The following is a 7,234-nucleotide window of genomic DNA, read 5'->3' as shown; positions in this document are numbered from 1 at the left end:
TCTGATCCCAATCTCCAAAGATCGACTAGAACCAGGTCTTGGCAAGACAGAGCATAATCTTGCCGACCTGAATCCAGCTTCAGAGATCAAGCTTCTTCTTCATGAATCAATCTTGATCGAATCAATTTTGATCGAACGCGAATCAATCTTCATCATTTCCTACGGACGGCGCCATTGAAGATGCAAGAAATTTCACTCTCAATTCAAAAAAAGTAATTATACACTTCAAAGATTTTTCAACCCCTTTTCCCTTTATTTTCAGTCTATTTATAAACTGTTACAGATCTTCTAGAAGCTTCCTAACTAACTCCTTGCACTGGGCTGTTCTTTTGGGCTCTTCTTGGTTATGGGCTCAATTCCTTTTATCTGAAATCGGGCTTCCAACATGATTTCCCGGTCTTGGGCTTGACTAGTGAAGACTTGGTCCAGAGCGATTGCTCTTGCCTAACCCGCTCTTAACATTCTGGATCGTACCTGGCCAAAGTCACTTTTGGTATCCTCAGTTTGATGGCTTAGTCTCCTATGTATTTCACCTCAGGTGGGACATAATATATTTTCTTCTTTTCTTTCCTCCATTGTTAGAATATATTGTAAAATATATTATTGTTATATTGTATAATATATTTGAACCATGTATAGATTTATTATATAGGGTTTAAGTTTCTTACTCCACACATCTCGTTACCTATATAAACCCTTATATATTCTTATACTCTTACATAAATACAATATACAATATCCTCTCTCTTTATTTCAAAAAAAAAAAAAAAAAAAAAAAAAAAAAAAAAAAAAACTAATCTTCACCAAATCGCTTCGGTCATGCAGCTTTCAAAATCTTAATAATTTCCCAACTCAAAATGGTTTTATTCAATTCATTGTGATTTTGAGGGACTGTTAGAATATATTGTAAAATATATTATTGCTATATTGTAGAATATATTCTAACCATGCATAGGTAAGGTTTAGGTTTCTTACTTTCTACACATCTCGTCACCTATATAAACCCTTGTGTATCTCACATCTCATACACATAAATACAATATGGAGTTCAATATTCTCTCTCTTATTTCTAACATAGTATTAGAGCCTTTCGATCTCCAATTTACTAGTTTATCGTAGTCACCACCGGGGATGGTACCATTAGCCCTATCCTCGATGGCGGCGGCGGTCAACCGGCAAATCGTGTTTCAAACTTATGTTTCCGCATCCCAACCTCTAGTCTCAAATCCTCTATAATTAGCAAAAGCCTTATTTGGCCGCTCAATCAGTCTCCAAGACACATCAACAACGGTGCTAGCAGTAGTGTGTCACCTGTCACGATGCCATGTCAGACACAACCAGTAATGGTGCCAACAGTAATGCTGTGATACCCCCAAATTTCTGGATGCGGGTTGGCCAGGCCCACGTCCGATAACCCGAGGATATCAAATCAATTAGCAATAATCAAACACAGAATACAAATAAGAAAAACAAGAATAAATAAATTGCTGAAAAGAAACTAAAATAATAATCCAAAAACCTCAGAAATAAAATTTAATTAACAAAGAATGATTCTGATACATCCTACTTCTCCATTTCTATTACAACTCGGGAATCCATCTAGTGGACCCCTTAAATATCTCACTGAGCTCAAAAGATTGGAATTGAAACCCAAGTCTAAAATATGAAATAAAACCCTGGTCATCGGTGGAGTGAATAACTGTATCTTCTCAGCACGATCCAGCTCCAAGTCTGGAACTAACAAACACCTGTAAAAATAAGAGTGGGTCAGGCCCACATGCAAATTCTTCTCTAACTACAATCCAAACAGTGACTCGATACGCAGATACACCCTAGATATCTCAACAATAGCTATCTAGTCCATACATATAGATATATCCACACTAAGGGACATTCACTGGACTACAGTAGGGGTCCCAACCTGAATAGAAGGCAACATGCGGAAACGCACCCAAAGGTGGGCATGAGTACCTAGACCTAACAGGGTACACCTCAACCTACTATAGCCAGCTATGCATCCACTGCATATACGCACCCTAACCAACGAGTCTGAGGCTCAAGCTCATCTCGTGGTACCATAAACATATATATAAAGTCTGTCCAAAACCAGGGTATGTAGTTCAAATATTTATTGAACTGACATACAATAAATAAGCTAGTTAGTCTATCAACTTATTTAGTTGATATGACTTAACTATCATCCATTAATCCAGGAAGCCACTCAACTTAGTTGCAGTTGATTTGACTTAACACAATTAGGATTCAATATTTTTAAATCCATTCCTTTAATCCATTAGGTTAGGTTAAGGCGTTTTGAGCTAAACCGTCCCCTCGTATGTCACCGTCCCATACCGGTGCATACAATCCTCCATATCCATGTAATTGACAGAATATATTTATTCAGCAATTTAAATCCAAAACCATGTAAAAATTACAGACTATCAATAACAGTACAGCAATTTAATAACTAAAACCAAAAACCAGGTAATTGCAGAATAGTTTATACAACACTACAGCAATTACAGTTCAAAACCATAATCCAATTACTTGTATGATAATATCTAAGATCCCACAATTAACATCCAAACCATGTAAATTACAACCTATAAATAACAGTATAGCAATTTACAATCCAAAACCATCCCAAATAATTACAGAAGACTATTTATAGTTTCAGCAATTTAAATCCAAGAGTTAAACCATGTATTTGCAGGAAACGGTTTAAAGGTTCAACAACTAGCATCCATAGCATGCGTAGATCACATCTAATATATCAATGACTTTATCATGCATAAAAAAAAAAAAAGTTTTTAAATCACATTATAGTCCCATAAATTGCTAGATTAATTTGAGCAACTTAATTTTCTCCATCAGGTAATTGCGTGCTAAGTTACATACTGATATTCTGTTTAATCTGTTAGTACAGAGCCCCAATAAGCTACAAGTCTAATTGTTATTCAAAAGACTTGACAATAAATTTCCTTCCAGCCGTTAACCGTACGCAAAGTGGCTAAATAGCGCATAGTTAATTCCGTTAATACCAAGAGGCTATTTTATGCATTTCAAGACCTTAGTTACATGTTAAAATAATTATTTAAAAACCCATTAAATTTCTAAAACTGTTCAATAACCCAAAATGCCCAAACAGTAGCTAAAAATTACAGTATGCGTCAAATTGAGAAAGAGCCTGCTCCTGGAAAAATTAGAGCAGGCTCCATTTCAGCCTAGAGCCGCCTCTTTTAAAGGTAGAGCCTGCTCTACTTCCTCTAGAGCAGGCTCTACTCATGGGGGAGCCGTCTCCTCCCTCCGTGGAGCCGTTTCTTTACCCCTCTGCGAGCTTCAGTCCGTTCCTGCTTTGTTTCAGTCCGTCCTCTTCACCTCTGATCTATTCCTAACACTCTATTGGTCTTTAAAACTGATCTTAGGAGTTTAATCAACACCCAATAGCATCCCATCGGTTTGTTATAACAGTAGGAATTAAAACAATAACAAAAACAACAATCGTCTTAACACGTTTTTAAGACCAAACACTGAATACAATCTTGTAACTACAGTTCCATTCCAACCCCTCTGCTCCTCTTCAAAACAGAACCTAAGGTTTTATATCATCCCATTAACATCCCCATGGTTCGTTTACAGTAGATAAAAGCAGGTATAGTAACTAAAATTACAATAGAACTTAACATGCTTAAAGAACAGAAAACTGAAACGACACATGCATGAACTGTAACAAATTGGATTTCAACACAAACAAATCATCCATATATCATATAATAAACATGTAACTTCCAATTATTGATTGATTAAACCCTAGAGACTATCTAGGTGCACAGAACACAAGCCAAAGGGAAGGAGGAAGAAAAGAACTTGCCTGTAGTTTTGGTCTCAAAACTGTGTTGTCGTCTTCCTAATTTTCGGCAACCACTGACCATCTTCAAGCCTCCTATGGTTTTGGTTTAAGCCACCACAACTCTCCCTTGGCCATCTCAATTCTCCTCCTAAGTTTTGTTCTATTTTCTCTCGCTCAGTTCTCTCAAAACTCTCTGTATTTTCACTGTGCCGTGAATAGGGTTACTAAACCCTAGGGACGTATAAGTTATATATTTATAACTAATTCCCACTCCAAAGTCCATAAAAACCCTAAACTTAAAACCCAATTAATTATGTCGGCAAGCCCATAAAAATACTAAAACCCTAAAAGATAATTCATACACTTAATCTAATTAAACAGTTACGTCCATGCAAGAAAAAAAATTAATAATACAATTAAAGTAACTACGGCAACCAAAATTAAAGTAACTACAACAACCAAAAATACAATTAATTTAATTAAAATATATTTAACCAAATAAGGCAATTCAAATACAAGGCTAACAGTTTAAAACAAATAAAACAATTAAACATTTAAGCAACTAGTCACATAAAAATGCAATAAAGATAATTAAAATTCCAATTTTATCCTTTTTAAAATTAGGGGTATTACAAATGCCATGTCACCTGCCACGTCAGTTGCCATGTCAGACACAGTTAGCAGCGGTGCCATCAGTAGTGCCACGTCAGCTATTAATCGTGCCTCCATCGTTATCATGGGTGAAAACCCATCTCCACCAAAATTCCATCAACTTTCATGATCTTGCCTTCAATCTCAAGTTGGATTCATAGCCACCTTGAGTTTAAGGGGGACTGTTAGATTACAAGTTTACCCATTTACCTACCATCTAGGTTTATTGCATATTACAAATTACTGTATAAGAGTACACCTACCATATTAGTATATATAGGTTACTTGTTCATCACTCACCTACCCCCAAACCTTTTCCTATATATATGAGTTTTATGTAACATCTCAAATACATCAATACAGAGTTCTATACTCTCTTTTATATTTCTAACACCCATACATAAAGACAATCTCCATTATTAAAGTATGGTAAAGTACGGTTCAAAAATTCTATACCATATATGTAATATCAAGCCTTCTCTCTATTTTGAGTTAAGTGGTAACATAACTCAAATAAATTAGTCTATTCACATAAGAAGTATATGCGAGTTCCGTAGTGCAAAAACAATTATGTTTATTTAGTTGAAAATTTAGTTTTGAATTTTGATAATCTATTGGGTGAATAGGTTAACTTGTCTAATTTTTGTGAGTGATTTAATTACCTTCAACAATTACTAATCATACACCACAATCACAAAAATACAAACAGTAAAATAAAGTAAAAAAAGTAAAGTTAGAGAGATGATATTAGAATTTTTAACATGAACCCTTGTTAGAAGAAATCCGACCAATCGAGATAAAAATTGTGAGAAATAAATTTTATAACAGGCAAATTTTGGTGACAAAACCTGTCCGATCGAGTTGTATTTTTTTTTTTTTTACTTTTGATTTTCGATGTCAGAAGCGGAACAATAAGTGCACGCATATTTCAGTTTGATGAGAACATCAATTAGAAAAGGTATATGAGTTAGGATACTTTATATTTCACGTTTGGTGCTGTAGAAAAATGAGGTTTTATTTACAATTGGTGAAAGTTTATTTACAACTGGTGGAAGTCTAATTACAACCGGTTGAACTTTTGCTCATAAGAATATTTTTCAAAGACATCAAAACCCAACTGGTTGAACTTTATATACAACCCGTTGAAATATCTGTATTACCAGTAATAGTCTTTGGAAAACTCAGTTACACTTGCATAATGTGCGAAAAATCAGATTTTGGAAACTTTATAGTTTTTTGTTTTTACCCGAATTTCTAGGGTTATCCTTGCACGATTTTAAAACCTCTTTTTACCTATTATAGGACACTCTAAGTCTATATAAGCTCTCTTTCTCTCCAAAATTTTTAGGGCTTGAAGATTAATATTTTTTTAATCAAGAGAATTGTTTGAGAGTATTTTTCTACAGAAAATCACATTATTGCACGAGAGTGATCTTAGGGTGGTGTCCTCTATCTAATCGGAGTTCAAGTATATTGAAGATTTAGTCAATTATGTTCAGCAAAACATATATTCTATTTGTCTTCATCAATTCAAATTTGAAGAAAATGAGGAAGCAATCGAGCTACGAAGGGGTCAAAGCATTCATAAAGTATTCGTAATCTACCACCCTTTTACAAGGTTTGAGGAGTAAGTCTGGAGTCTACATCAATCGAACATGGAGTCGCGAGAGTAAGCCTGGGATATTTAGCAACTAGTTCTCAGTTAGGTGGAGTAAGTGTGAGGTTGTGAGCCTGAGTCAGAGTCTGTTTTACTTTATTTCGAAGATAGTGAATTGTTTCGCTCAAGGTTCCTAAAGTCTCTGTGATTTTCATCCTTGTTGGTCAGATTTCTTCCAACTAGGATTTCCATTAGGGGTGCACAAAAGAACCGGAATCGTGGAACTGGAACCGGAATCGTGAGAACCGGAACCATTTTTTTCGGTTCTCACGGTTCTGGTCCCGGTTCCTAATTTCGGAATCGTTGGTGTATGGTTCCAGTTTCGGTTCCGGTTCTAGTTCTAGCCCGTGGGAACCGGTAAGAACCAGAACTGTATATATAATTATATATTTAGTTATTTATTGTCTTAGTAACTATAGCTTCTAAACTAAACTACACTGTCATATATAGCCTTATGAAGTTATGAGGCCTATAAGCAGCCATGTGGTCCACAGAACAAAACAAAAGTCAAAAAGTAAAAATCAGAAAAATCATCTAAACCTAAAGTCTCATCAATCATCTTTGCATCTCAACTCTCAAGGCTCAAGCTAACAACCCTTGCCTCTGCAATACCCTCATCGCCCAATCCCCATCTCAAGCTAACCCTTGCCTCCCTAGTCCCAAGTCCTCATCTCAAGCTATTCATCTTTGATAAGGAGTATTGAGTTAAGAGGCAAGCAAATGAGCCATCAAGTAAAGGAGCTAGGCAAGCAAAGAAAAGTGCTAAAATTAATAAAAAATTTGCTAAGCTAAGCTTTAAATTTGGAGTTGAAGTGCTAAAGGACCTTTGTGAGACTTTCTTACTCAATCCTTTAGTTAAATCGTGAGCCCGCGTGGAGGCTTGTTTTTGAATTCTTAGATAAATTGTGAGCCCGCGTGGAGGCTATTTACTTTACTTTGCATTGTTATCAAAGCATGGGAGTATGGGAACATTGTATGTGGAGGAAGTTTATTGATTGTTGATTGTTGATTTGTTGCGAAGGAGGAGTGCTTGCTTGTTTTATGGTGATTTGTGTGTTGTTTGTAGCCTTGTATAG

The sequence above is a fragment of the Cornus florida genome, unplaced genomic scaffold, assembly GCF_030987335.1.
Source record: "Cornus florida cultivar Cherokee Brave unplaced genomic scaffold, ASM3098733v1 CherokeeBrave_3.0.0_Hap2_Chr05, whole genome shotgun sequence".
NCBI classification, from domain to species: Eukaryota; Viridiplantae; Streptophyta; class Magnoliopsida; order Cornales; family Cornaceae; genus Cornus; species Cornus florida.
This window is presented reverse-complemented; position numbering follows the sequence as displayed.